General features: G+C 59.1%; 1 protein-coding gene across 3 annotated transcripts in view; it reads left to right on the top strand.

Annotated features, from left to right (window-relative positions):
- The first annotated feature begins 1,239 nt into the window (after window positions 1–1,239).
- Window positions 1,240–13,212, top strand: part of FOXP4 (forkhead box P4) — a 59,079-nt gene continuing 47,106 nt past the window's right edge. For 2 of the 3 annotated variants that reach the window (XM_051808701.1, XM_051808703.1), the window contains exon 1: window positions 1,240–1,507. The gene's annotated coding sequence lies outside the window, so the exon portion shown is untranslated. Of the gene's footprint in view, window positions 1,508–11,815; window positions 12,844–13,212 lie in introns of those variants that run through there. The other variant, XM_051808702.1, reaches the window with a different exon arrangement.

Genomic DNA, 13,212 nt, shown 5'->3' on the forward strand with positions numbered 1-13,212 from the left:
ACGGGACTGGGTTAAGACCTGAGTTTAAGGCTCGGCACAGCCTGAGTTGGGGAAAACCAGCTTTTCCATCTCACAGAAATCCCCAAATTTTTCATTCACTAATAGATTAAAAAAAAAAAAAAAAAAAAAAAAAAAAAAAGCAAAAGCAAAAAAAGCAATTCCTGTAAAAAATTAAATTATAGGTGAAAAAAAAATCCAGGTGGGTTGAAATATTTTTCATTCCAATTTCATCTTCTAAAACTATTTTATCTACCCGTAAAATGGAAATTTCAAGAGAGTTACTTTTTAAATGAAAACATGAGAACGCAGAGTGGCCACACTTTGGTGCCATCGAAATGTAACTGGCTTTGGAAAACTCCATTCCACTCCTTCCCCGTGGGAGGGGCACCATCTGTCCCCAGCCCTCGCAGGTGCCTGTGGCAGGTGGGAATTCGGCTCCCAAACTGCTCGGAGCCAGGCACAGAGGCAGGGCTGGAGTGCTGCTCCCTGCTGTGCCCCCCTGACCTGCACAGGGGCGGCCCCAGCGCTGGGCAAGGGTTTGGGACCAGCACCTGGGTGATGGTTTGTACTCAGCATTTGGGTGCTGGTTTGGGTCCTGCACCCTGACGTGGCTCTGCCCCCCCCTCCCGGGGCTCTGGGGACCCTCTCCCTGCTGTGGGTTGGGCGTTGGGGTGTCACAGGGCCGGGCTGGGGCTGTTGGGGTCACCAGCTCAGCCCCTCGCTGTTCCCATCTGTAAAATGGGGTCGGCGAGTCTGTCCCGGCTCTGCCACGTGTGTTGGACTCGATGATCTCTCAGGTGTTTTCCCACCTAAACGATTCTGAGATTCCAAGCTGCGGGTGGAGGCCGGTCCTTCCCCCCGCCCCGGGACCCCCCGCACCCCACTCGCCCGTGCCTCAGTTTCCCTCCAGCGAACCCCCCGCCCGGGCCGGGGCTCCGCCGCGCGCCGGGGACCAAACGCAGCAGAAACCAATTAGCGCAGTCATTAATGAGCAAAACGCGGCGGGGGGGGCAGAGAACGGCGCGGAGGGGGGGAAGGGGGCTCTAGGCGGTGATGACACCTCCTCTCCCCTCCCCAAAACCAGCGAGCGGGGGGTGCGCTCCCCCCTCCCTCCCGGGCGGGGGAGGAGGCTCGGGCGGGGGGGGCCGGGCGGGGAAAGCGGCTGCACCTGCTTTAGAGGAACTATGGTAGGGCGGCCGGCGCCCGCCCCGCGCCGCCGCGCCCGCGCCGCCGCCGCGCCGAGCGGGACCTGAGCGCGGCCACGGCCCCGCCGCCCGCGCCCCCCGCACGGCCCCGCTCCGCAGCACGGCCCCGCTCCGCAGCACGGCCCCCGCGCCGCACGGAGCCCCCCGCCATGCCGCGCCGCTCCTGAGCTCCGGCCGCGCCGCGCCCGCCCCGTCGAAGTTTGGGGAAGGTGCCGGTGCGGGGGGGAAGAGGAGGAGGAGGAGGAGGAGGAGGAGAAGCGCGGCTCATGCCCGCCCCGGAGCGCGGCGCTCGGCGCGACCAGGTGGGTGCGAGCGGCGCGGGAGGGTCCGCGCGTGTCCCCCGCGTGTCCCCGCGCGGCTGCCGGCGGAGGGGCCGCGGGACGGGCCCCCCCGGGCAGGTGCGGGGGGCTCCGGCCGTGCCCCGCGTCCCCCCCGGCCCGCCCGCCCGGCGGGTCCGGCCCCGCGCTCGGCCGCGCCGCGCTCGGAAGTTTGTTGCGGCGCCCGGACAAAGGGAGCGGGGCCGGCGCTGGGCGAGCCGGGGGGGCCGGGGCGCGGAGGGGCCGGGGCTCGGAGCGCACCGGGCTGTGGGCGGTCCCCGGGGGGGTCCCGGGGGTCCCCGGGCTCGGCGCGCCCCGGGGTGCGCGGGGGTCCCGGGGCCCGCGGGGTCCCCGCTGCGGCCCCGGCTCGGGGCGGGCGCGGGGGTCGCCGCCGCCCCCGAGGCGTTTGGGCGGCCGGCGGAGGGGAGGGGGGGGTCGCAGCCCCCTCGGCGAGGGGGGGGTCGGGCCCCGGGAAACTTGCGCTGCCGGCGGCAGAGCCGCGCTGCCGGTGCCGGATCCAGACCCGCCTCCGCTCCGGCGCTTTGGGGGTCTCGCACCCCCCGAGAGGCTGCGCACCGGGGGGGCCCGGCCGCCCCTGCCCTGCGGCCGCCCCGGCGCTCCCTTTGTTGGTGCTTCCCATTTTCCCCCCGTCTTTCCTTTCTCTCGGGCAGTTTTGGTTTAATTCCGGCTGCTGGAGGGCTCGGGTGGGGTTTTTTTCCCCTCTTTACCCCCCCCGTCCCCCCCAACGCATTTTAACTCAGCGTCAACCCGCCGCTCCTCGGGCCAGGGGGTGCGATTCCCTCCTTTGGAGAGAAATCCCTAAGTCTGGCCCAAGTTTTGCAATTCCTGGGAGAAGGAGCCGCCGCCGTCCCCGACAACCTGCAGCCAGCCCGGCCGTCGCTCCCGCAGCGCCCTGGGAAAATCCATTGCCGTGTCCAAAAGCGTAACCCAGACTGCAAGGTGAGGGAGAGGAGGACAAGGCACGGCTTCGGATGGAGCTGGAGAATATTCCCGAGAAATCCCCGCAGGTTTGGATTCCGGAGGGGGTGACGGCAGCCGGCTGCCCCGCGGTTCACCCGTGCCTGTGTTTCACCCACTTGCAAAGTTTGCGAGGGTTCGGTGTGTCTTTGTTTGAACAGGGAGCGAGGCTGGGGGGGTTTTCCAGGGCCCTGAGGGGTCCCTCTAACCGGACACCGTGCCCGGTGCCGCGGGAGCTCGGGGCGGGCTGGCTGGGACGCCGCCGGCAGCGGCTGCTCGTGGTATCGGCAACAATAATGGGCTCGGATGGAGTTTTTATTACGGAGCGTCGTCTTCTGGGAGTTCAGAAATTCCCGGGCAAATAGCATGTGGCAGAGCTGGTGGTGGGTCACCTGGAGCCCCAGATCAGCCTCTTCCATCCCCTTCCCGCCCCGGTGTCCGCCGTCGTTTTGAGATGCTCTCCCGGCGCTGGCAAAGTTCAGATATTTCTATTCTTCCCGGCTCCCTCTCCCTGGTCCGTGGGATAAACAAACGCGCCTCTGTCTCCTCTCCCCTCTCCCCCTCTCAAGGAGAAAAGGCTCTTGGGGAAGTGCCTCGTTTGCAGCGGATGGCTCTGGATATTTCTTTTGGTGTAGGAAATCTGGTTTGAGTTGGCAGGCGCGTTCGGAGGTGTGGATGGGAGAGAACAAGTGGAGCGTAATTGGGTTTTCTTTTTCCATTTGGGAGTGATTCTGTTTTTTTTTTTCTTTCCCCTTTTAAAACAGAAACAAGCCAAGGGCCGAGTCTCTCCCTGTCTCCCTCCTGTGCATTTTTTAATACAAATGAAAAATGTGTGAAGGAGAAAGCAGGAATAATTCACAGGCGCCTGCGAACCCCACTTTGCTGGGAGTCGTGGTCGGGAAGTGCCCGCTTGGAAAACTTGTGCTGGGGTTATTTTTTTTTTCTTTGCTGCTCTTAATATAGTCCTGGAGGAATTTGTGTCCAAATTCCTGCCCGGGATTGCTCCTTGGCTTCAGGCAGCTCTTCCCTCCCCATCGGTTGATACCCCAAGATTTGCCTTTCCCCACCCTCCAAACCAACTTCCATTAGATTGAGACCTCACTTTTCCACGAGCATTGTAAAGCTGTGGGGCAGACAATAAAATTGTTATTAGTTTCTGTATTAAAAGGTTGGGTTGTTTTTAACCCAAACCAGAAGGAGGATTTACTTTTACAAATTTCTTCTGGTGTGTTAAAAATTTACACGAGAAATACGTTCTGTGGAGAGCAGGGATTTGATGTTAAATCAACCCAACATGTGTCTGGCGCGGGCGGTGTGACCCGGTCCCGGGTGTCGGCGGGGACGTGTTCCCTTTCATGCCTCCCTGTATCCTCAATTAAACATAGTAAAGTCTCAGGGTTTTGTGAGATTTAACTCTAAATTAGATGTTGTTAATTTTTTTTAATTTCCACCCCACCTTAAAGTCCATCAAAAAAAAAAAAAATTAACAGGCTCCAGGGGTGGGTGGATGGAGAAAATAATCAGATTTGGAAAAATTACCTCATTCTCCCCCTTTTTATTTATTAATTTTTTTTTTCCCCCTTCAGGTTGCTTAAATCAAACTGGGAAGGGGGAAAATGTGGGGGAGAAGGGACAGAATTCCCTGTGCCGAGCCTGGGAGCTTTGTCAGGTCTTGGAGCCCTGGGAGGCTCTGGCTCCTGCCTTTCTCCTGCCCTTTGTGGAGCGGGGCTGGGGGCTGTGGGGAAGAGCCTGGAGCCCTCCCGCTGCCTCTGCTCCGAAATAACGCTTGGGAGCGCCCGGCTTGAGATGCCCCCTGTTCGTTTTTATTTTTAAATTTTAATCTATTAGTTGTTGTGGGTCCCCCCCCCTCCCAAGCCCCTCTTCCTGGGGTGCTCGGGGTGGGGCCGGGGGTGGCTCCGCTCCCAGCCCGACCGAGCATCGCTCCGCTGATAAAAGCCAAGGCGGCCCCGTCGCACAGCACGAAGTTGGGTTTGGTGGGGAGGAAAAGTGCAGGAGGACGGGATCGGCGTGGAAAAGCCCCCCCTGAACCGGTGCAGCCCGGGATGTGTCGCCCAGCGGGGTCAGGGAAGGCGAGGGGAGGGCGGGGGTCTGCGGGCGGAGGGGGGAAGGCTGAGCAAACAGAGTGAAATGAAATAAAACGGATTAAAGTTGCTGCTGGGGGAGGCGGGGAAGGGGCTACTCTCAGCCCTGGAAAAAGATAATATTGAAAATATCTGTAAATGCCGTGTCCAGCCCTGCTCTCCTCCCTGGAAGCTGGGCGGCCGGAGGTTTTGCGTCCCCTTCGGAAAGGGAAGAGCAGGGAGCGTTTGAGGGGGGAAAAAAAAAATCTGTGTAATGTATAAAATCAAGTGACACTAAAATATCTCCTCGGGCCCTCGGCCTTTCTCTCCTAATAACCCGGCAGGAATGCGAGTGCACTCAGTTGTGAAGTTGCTGCCCGGAGAGCCCGGGAGCTTTTCTTTTCCGCCGCTGGCGAGGGGGATGCTTTGAGTCTGCTGATGTTTGTGTCTCGCTGTGGGGCTGGGAGGGGGGGCCAGGGCTCCGGCTTTCAGGGTTTTCTCTCCTTTTATTTTATTTTTTTCCCCCCTTCCCTTTCTCTTTTCTTGTCGGTCCGGCGGGGAGCGGGGCCGGGGGGAGCGGGGCCGGAGGAGGAGAGGTGCGGTGCTGGGCTGGCCTTTGTGGCAGCAAGGTGGGGGGCAGGCGGTGCCCCCGGCCGGGAACCGGCTCATTCTTCCCTCCGGAGAAAGGCGGGAGAGCCCGGAGGTCCCCGCGGGCAGAATTAACACACGTTTGTGGCTCTTTGCGCCGCGTTTCCCGCTGCACAGGCGGCTTTGGGAGCCCGAAGTATTTGGGAAAATTCCCTTATTGCTAGAAGGGAGAGCTGGGGTGGTTTTGCCGCTCCATCCCCGTTCCCCGTGGTGGGTTTGAAGCCTGGGAGAGCCCTGCATTGTGGCTGGCAGGTGGTTTGTGGGGGTCTTGAGGGGATGCTCCCTGTTCCTGGCATCTCAGCATCTCCCTGGATGCAGGGGGGGCTCCCATCTCCTCCTGGGGGGCCACCCTGCGTTTATCCTGCACTCCTGAAGTGACCCTGTGGCCGCCTCGGCGTCACCTGCCACTTCTGGAAGTGGAAACTTGAAATTTCCTGTCCCGTCCTCTTTGATTTCCAGCTCCTCCAGGGCGGGCACTGGGATTCCATGGGCTGGGGGACTCGGTCCTGCCCCAGAGGGGTGTTCCATGGGCATCTTCCCCATGGAGGGATGAGCTCTGTTAGTGGGAAAGGAAAGGAAAAAGGGGGAGGATAAAACCATGAATGCACTCAGAGCTTGGAATTCCATGCGTTTGCCTCGGAAGGTGTAAAAATCCTCCGTGAGCCACTTCTGGAGCTCCCGATGCACCTGATTGAAACTCGAGGGTAGGTGCTGGCTCAACACTAACCCCAGGAGCTGGGCCATCACTGGCTGGTGACCCTCGGGGTGGCCCCTGGCCCCCTGAGCCGCCGTGGGGTTGTGGCCAGTGCTGGCTCCTGGGCTCGCACCCATTTTATCGCCTTGCAAAACCTCCCCTGCTCACTGTGCTGCACCTTTTAAAGTCAAATAGAACTTGTAGATCAAGATGGGGCTGGGCACAGCTGGAAAAACTTCCTAATTTTTTCCTTCCCCCCCTCCCCCCTGTGAGTGTTTGTTGTATAAAATCCAGCCAAGATGCTGCTCGAGGGTTGTTTTTTTTTTTAAACTTTTCCTAATTCAAACTGCTTTTGGCATCGCGCAGACGAGTCTCCACGGTAAAACATGTTGCTGGTGATCCGGCTGCCCGTGACAAAAATGTGTTTGCAAGTGGAATGGCATCGGGGAGAGGGGAGAAGGGAGAGGCAGGAGCAGCAGAGCAGGAGAGCTGCTCCCTTCGGAGGCCAGCGGGGAAGAGGCAAGGACAGGCGTCCGTCCATCCCATGATTTATTTGGTAGAGATCCTGCTGGAGCAGAGATTAGATCTGGGACAGAGCTGGAGGGAAGTGGAGGGAGGTCATTAAGGGATTACAGGGCCGTGGGCACGGGGCAGCCTGTAACGGTCCCGGGGTGCCCAGGGAAAGGAGCCTGGCGGGAGCAGAGCGCTCGGCCTGGGGAGTCGGGATCCCTTCTCCTGGTTTTTATTTTTTTTTTTGAGGAAGAAGCAGTGCTGTGTTTGCAGGGTGTGCTGCCGAGCCTTCCCCGGGGTGGAGCGAGCGGGTGCCGGCGTTCCCCGGCCCTGGGTGACACTTCCCGCCGGCTCTCCTGCCCTGGCAGGTTGGCAGCAGCCCCTGGCAGCGCGTTCCGGCGGAAGCTGTCCCTCCTCCCGGCCGTGCAGCCAGGCTGGCAGCAAACACTCGGGTTGCAGAGTAAAATAGGGAGCGGAGGGTTGCTCTGGAGGAAATTTCACCCGGTCCCGGCTCTGCTCGGGGCTCCCGGTGTGTTCATCAGAGGCAAAAGTTAGGGTAATAGAATTATTGTATGGAAGGTTACTTGCAAAACTGTGGAAAGATGGGAAAAAAACACTTAAGGTGGTAGAGGAGGAAAAAAATCTCGTGGGGGGCCCTGATTTGGAGGTGATTTGAAAGCTGTTTGTTCTGCCTTGTTTGCAAACCTTCTCCCTGTGACCGGCTCTGGTGGGGAGCTGGAACTGGGCGGATGGGGCTGGGCAGCACTGGGATGGTCCTGGTGGGAGCAGGGGAGCTGCAGCCCCCGGGAGGAGGAGGAGGAAGCCCCAGTGTGGTGGGTCTGTGCTCTGGGTGCTGTGCAGGGCGTTTGGCAGCTCTGAGGCTCAGGGAGATGCTGCTCCCATTTAAACAAACATGGATCCCTGGCCGGGATGGGCCGGGATGTGCCGCTCCCTCGGAGCAGGTGGTGATGAAACAACTTATTTCAACACACCTTTGCCAGGTTGCTGCAGAGCCGGGTTTATCCAGTGGGACTTAACTGCTCCGAGGCTGATAAAGGCACAGAACAGCAGCGGTGCCACCTGGGGCAGCTCCCGGGACCTGGGCAGGACTGGCTGAGCATCCCACTGCCAACTTCCCTTGGGATCTGTCAGCTCGAGTCCCGAACCCTCCCTTCACTTGCTTTTTCCAAGCCTTGGTTTATTCCACAAGCTGTAGATTTTAGGTGAGTGATTTTCATTTTGCTGCTTACTGTGAGTCTGTGAGCCAGGGACTGGCCTTTATTTGTTCGCCTGTAGCCAGATGTGGCTGGGACCACCTGGGAGAAGCTGTCATGGACTGGGAAAAGATGCCTTCATCCTTCGAAAAGAGGGACAGTGGAGGAGTGCTTGAGGTTGGTGACTTAATGCAGAATGCAAGGCCGGGACTCGTGCTCGAGAGCGAAGGATGTGCTGGGATTCCGTGATCCCGGGAGTATCTCCTTCGTCTGGTGGCCCCTGGGGTTTGGATTCCTGCCTCCCAGGGGTCTGCTGTGCCTGTTGGTGGGGATGTGTTTGCCCAGTGACCTTCTGCTGTGCTCGTGGCCCAGGGACAGCTCACTCATGTCCTGGGGCTGGCACTGGGCTCGTGGCTCGGTCGGTGCCGCCCACCCCGTGCCAGGATCATGGCACATCCATGGGTTTGGCCACCATGGGATGGGGGTTCCAGCACGGGGGATCCTGCTTTGACCGTGGAATCCTGGGTCTGCTGGGGGGATGCTGCTGGTGCAGGACTGTCCCCAAACACTGCAGGGATGGGGGGCTTTGGGGGTACCTCAGCTCCTGGATGGCTTCACCTCCAGCTCCTGGGGAAGGAAGAGCCTGGCTGGGATGGCAGAGAGTGGCCATGTGGGAATGTCTTGCCATGTCTTGGGGTGTCACGAGTGTGTTGGAGGAGCTGCCCAGGGTGAGGGGACAACTTGTGGCAGGAAATACCTGGCAGAGATGAAGTTTCTTGTTGAGCATTGGGAGTTTTTGGCTGAACTGGACCAGGGTCAGGGTGGGAATGTTGGGCAGAGACTTTGTACTGGAGAAGGAGAAGTGCTCTCCTGTGACCTGGGGTGTTGTGTCCCCTCTGGGTGCCACTTGTCAGGCTCTGTCCCTGCAGTTGCCGTGTCCCAGCCGGGAGAGAGGCAGGAGGAGGTGCTGAGGTGCTCTGTGCCACCAGGAGGGTTTCCCAGTGGGTCACCATCACCCAGCAGGTTGGTCCTTCCTCCATAGTGTCCCAGCTGATCCCTGTGGGATGCTGCCAGACTTGACAGCAGGAGGGAAATTCCCTGGAACATGGGGTAACTCAGGTCTGGAATAGAAATACGGGCCTATTAAGAAATGGAAGAAGAAGAGAAAATAAAGGCGTGGGGAGAAGTGCCCCATAACTTTTGTGGCAGGAAATGTGAATTTTGGAAATGTGCTGTGCCAGGCAGAGCTGTAAAACCCCTGATTTTTGCCAAGGAGAATTCAGGTGGGGGCAAAGCCGAGGGTTTATGAAGTGCTGTCTCCAGCTTTGCCTTTCCCTGGGATTGTTTCCCGAGAATTTATGCTTTCTCTTTCACACCCCAACCTGCTTTCCCTGCAGTGAAGTCTCTTCCCGGATGGAGCAATCCCACCTCTGTTCTGCATTTCTGCAGCAGGGTCCTGGTGGGATGTGGTTTGTTTTGTGGGCAGAGGATGGTGTCCCCCTCCCCATCTCCTGCTGCTGTGTCCTGTGCTCGGCTCCAGCTCTGCCAGAGCAGGGTTTGGGGAGCCAGGCTGCCACAGATGTTCACTGTTAGTAAATTAAACCCTCAAAATCGGCAGGATTTCTCATTTGGAAAACAAAAGGAATCCTTGTCACCTGCTGAGGGGGTAAATCTGGGGCTGGGGGAGAAGGAGGAGGGTGCTGCTGTTCATCCCATCGCTCCCAATTTGTCTCAGCTTCTCAGCACCTCCAGTCGGGTCCATTCCCATCCCTGCAGCCCAGCTCCAGCACTGGGGGGTGGGTTTGTAGGGTGCTGCTTGCACCCCATGCAGAGGTGAAGGAAAGGGACAGGCAGGCTTTGCATGGGACCCGATCCTGACGGGGTCAGAGCTGTCCTGGTTTCCACAGGAGCCCCTGATGGGTGGGGATAAAGCCTACGGAGGCATCTGTGTGGTCTTGGGGAAGCTCTCCCCAGTTTTAGGTTTGTTGTGAGTGTTGGGGAGGGGAGATGCCCAGTCAATGCACTCCTGAGAGAAACAGGTTAAGGAAAATGTCCTAAAATCCATCCTGGGGGGGGGTGGGGGTGCGAGCATGCCAGAGGAACCCTGGGAACGGTGTTCATTTCATCCCTCCTGTGCCCCGGTGACAGGCGGAAGGTTTGTGCTGAAATTTGGGTCTGAGTTTTCCCGGCTCCTCTGCTCCGTGGCTGCAGCTCTGGGGCTGCAGGGTCCAGCTCAGCTCCTTTGCACAGGATGGATCCCAGGGCCGGGCTCTGCCTGCCCTGAGGGATGCTCGGGACCCTCTGGCTGCGGTGGCAGGTCGGGGTCAGCACAGCTCTGTTCGGGTTATTCACACTTCTCCTTTGAACCCAGGTTTTTATTTATACCCAGCGTGGCCTGTTCCGAAATCCCTTGAAGTCTTTCCCTTGATGCTGGTGGGCTCAAGCCCTGAACAAATGTCTTTTTCTCTGGAAGTGGAGCCGCAGCTCCAAAACCAGGTCAGACTTTGGAGCTGTCGGAGCAGCCCCATCCATGGATCAAACCCCACCTCGTCCCTGCTCCCTGCAGGAGTTACCCCAGTGCCGACACCGGTGCCGGCAGCGCGGGCTGCGGCTGGGCGGGAGCACCAGAGCGATTCCCCTCTGGTGGGTTTAAAATACTCCCTGATGATGAGTCTGGTCCATTTAGGAGTGCAATGGGATGGAGTTTAGCAGGTGAAGGGGTCATTTGGGGGTTGTTACTGGCTTTGGGGAGGGTTGGTGCCGTCTGGTCCCTCGTGTCCCTGCCGTGCCGGGGCAGCGGGTGCCGCGGTGGGGAGCGTCGGTGCTGCTGAGTTTCCAGCTGTAGATTTGGGATGATGCAGGAGGAGACAGTGGCTGTGCCCCTTCTTCTGGGAAAGGTGCAGAAGGACAGACCCCTGTCCCCTGCCCTCAGGAGGACTGTGCATGTCCTTCCATGGCAGGGTTGGTTCTTTCTGACCACCGTGGAGATCTCCGCTGGTCCTCGCTGTTACGGGTACAGATGCTCTGGGAATCACTCTGGGAACAAGCACAAGTTGCTGGTTTTAGAGGGAGGTTTTAAGTAATAATTGGTGATTGAAAGCTCCTGGCAGTGGGCAGGAGCTGTGGACTGTGTTGGGGCCGGAGTGGACAGGTACTGGTGGCTCGGGCAGGGAGGTGGGTTGTGCCCCTGGGGGACTTGGTGACCCAAACTGTGTCCTCTTCATGTCTTGCCTGATGCTGTATCCTGATGTTGTTGCCTTCCCTCACTATGATGTGATGATTTTTGGTCCAGGGAGGATGAGGGCTGTCCCCTGGGTTTGTGACAGCCCCCGTGGCACCGTGTCCTAGGATGGGTGATCCCAGCTCTCGCTGCCTGCCCAGGGCCATGTGCTCTGGGGACAGGGGAGAGGGCTGTGTGTGATGTGACCTGGTTGTGGGGGAGTGGTGCTGCGGGGAGCCGGGAGCTGTGGTGCAGCTGCCAAGGGCAAAACTTCTCGTGGGCACCCAGCCTGAGGTGGGCACCCTCATCTGTGGCCCCATGGGAGAGCCCTGGGCTGGGGGTTTCTGGGTTCCCCCCTAAAGAGAGCAGTTTGTGCCTTGCTGTGCTTCCCATCGGCCAGGAGGGAGTCTTGCCCTGTCCAGGGGACACAGTGGGAGCCAGGGGGGCACTGGGTACCTCGAGCCCCTTTCTGCCCCAGCACCCAGAGGTGCCTGTAGGGCCCCCGGACTGGGCAGCAAGAGCTGAGGTGAAGTGTGGGGTGTTACTGCAGTTGGTGAATCACTGACTGACCTTTTAAAGGCTGAGGGTTATTTTCAGGAGGGGTGGAGGGAGCACAGTTAATGGAATAACCCCCCAGATTTGCACAGTGCTGTCTGTCCCACGCCTTCCATGGCTGCTGAGCCTGGAGAATCAGCAGCCACCTGGATGCTGCTCCTGGGCCGTGCCTGGTTCCTGAAGCTGGGCTTGTTTGGGTTCTCGCTGTTCTTGGGATGAGCAGGGATTTGGGAGGTGCACAGCACCTGTCCCAAACAAAGCAGGGATCTGCTGCCTGGATTTGGGGAGATGCTGTGTCCTGATGTGCTGACTGGTACGGGCTGAGCCGTGGGGGTGCACAGGGCTCAGGAGTGTGGATGGATTGGCGTGACCTGGGAATGCTGAGGGTGATACTGGAGTGATGCCATGGGACCAGATCGCCTTCCCATGAACGTGGCTCATCTGGGTGACAGAGAGAAGGAACACGGGGCACCCTTGGTGACCCTTTGACTTCAGCACAGGGTCTGTGTGGGGAAACACTTCCTGCAGCCGAAGGGATGCTCTGCTGAGCCTTGCTCTGTTCCCGAGCACCCCAAATGTTAAGTGCACCTTCCCGCTCCCCTGTGTGGGCAGTGTGGCCCCGTGGCCACCCAGCACCATTCCCGGTGCAGGATCCCAGCACAGCCTCTGCCGAGCACGCTGCTTCCCAGCTTTTAAGAAAGCGCTGGAGAAATGTCTGGTGTTATTCCTGTGCCAGCTCCGAGCTGAGCTGTCGGGGCCGTCGGGAGCTGTGTTCGTCTGCGGGGCTGGGTTTGCTCTAAGAGGGTGCCAGGTGCCCAGGGAGACCAGGAGATGTTGAGTCTGTGCATGGAGGAGCCGAGCTGTGCAGAAATGAAATCAGGGAAGTTGTTTGGGAGCGCGGAGACGGGCTCTGGCAGGGCTGCGAGGTGGAGCCGGCCTCGGGTCACGGTGCCTCCGATTGGGATGCAAAAAAAAAAAAGGACTTCAGACCAGGAGTTTGAAAATGCCCAAGGATAGTTCTCCCCCACACTGCCTTTTTCTTCTCCCTCCTCGTGAGCAGCTTAATTTCTGGATGGAAACCAGGCCTCTTCCTGCACAGGAACGGGACTCGCAGTGGAAAGCATCGGCATGCGGCAGGGAGCGTTTAACCAGAGCGTTTTCTGGATGAATTTCTGCACAAACATGACGGAGTCTGGGAAAACTTGTGGCATCTGAGTTCCTCCCTCCTGCTCAATAGGCACCGTGACTGTTTTTTCCTTCCCTCTGGATTATTTAAAGGCCAGAAGAGACTTTTAGCAACCTCCGGTCTGACTTCACACGCCTCGGCTGGGAAGTTTCGCCGGGGTGTGACATGGGAACTGGAGTCCCAGCGCCGGGTCTCTCCTGGGGATGGCCCTGCCATCGCTCCTCGTCCTGCTCCGGTGTGTCCCTCACCTGCTCCAGGTCATTTTCTTCCTCCCTGGCTCTTTCCTTGCCCTTTGCAGCCTCTCCCCAGGGGCTGGGGCTGGGGCAGCTCCTGCGGTTTGGAGTTAATTTTGATGTAAGATCTTCCCCCATCACTGCCCCTTGCTGGGAACCTTCGCCCTTCCCAGGGGTGCCGGGTGCTGCTCTCGTGCTGCCGCACACCTTTCCCCCAGGGAAGCTGGGATGCTTTCCCGTGGCCCTCCTCTTTCTCAGCTTGCAATGTCCTTCGTGCCTCTATCCAAGAGGAAGATCTCTCCTCTCCCGGGGGTTCCCCAGGCTCTGGTAGGCGAGTGCCTCCGTGGGGACACCCGTGAGTGTGGGGCCAT

This window comes from Manacus candei, unplaced genomic scaffold (genome assembly GCF_025592945.1).
Source record: "Manacus candei isolate 608988 ecotype Guabito, Panama unplaced genomic scaffold, ASM2559294v1 h1tg000073l, whole genome shotgun sequence".
NCBI lineage: Eukaryota > Metazoa > Chordata > Aves > Passeriformes > Pipridae > Manacus > Manacus candei.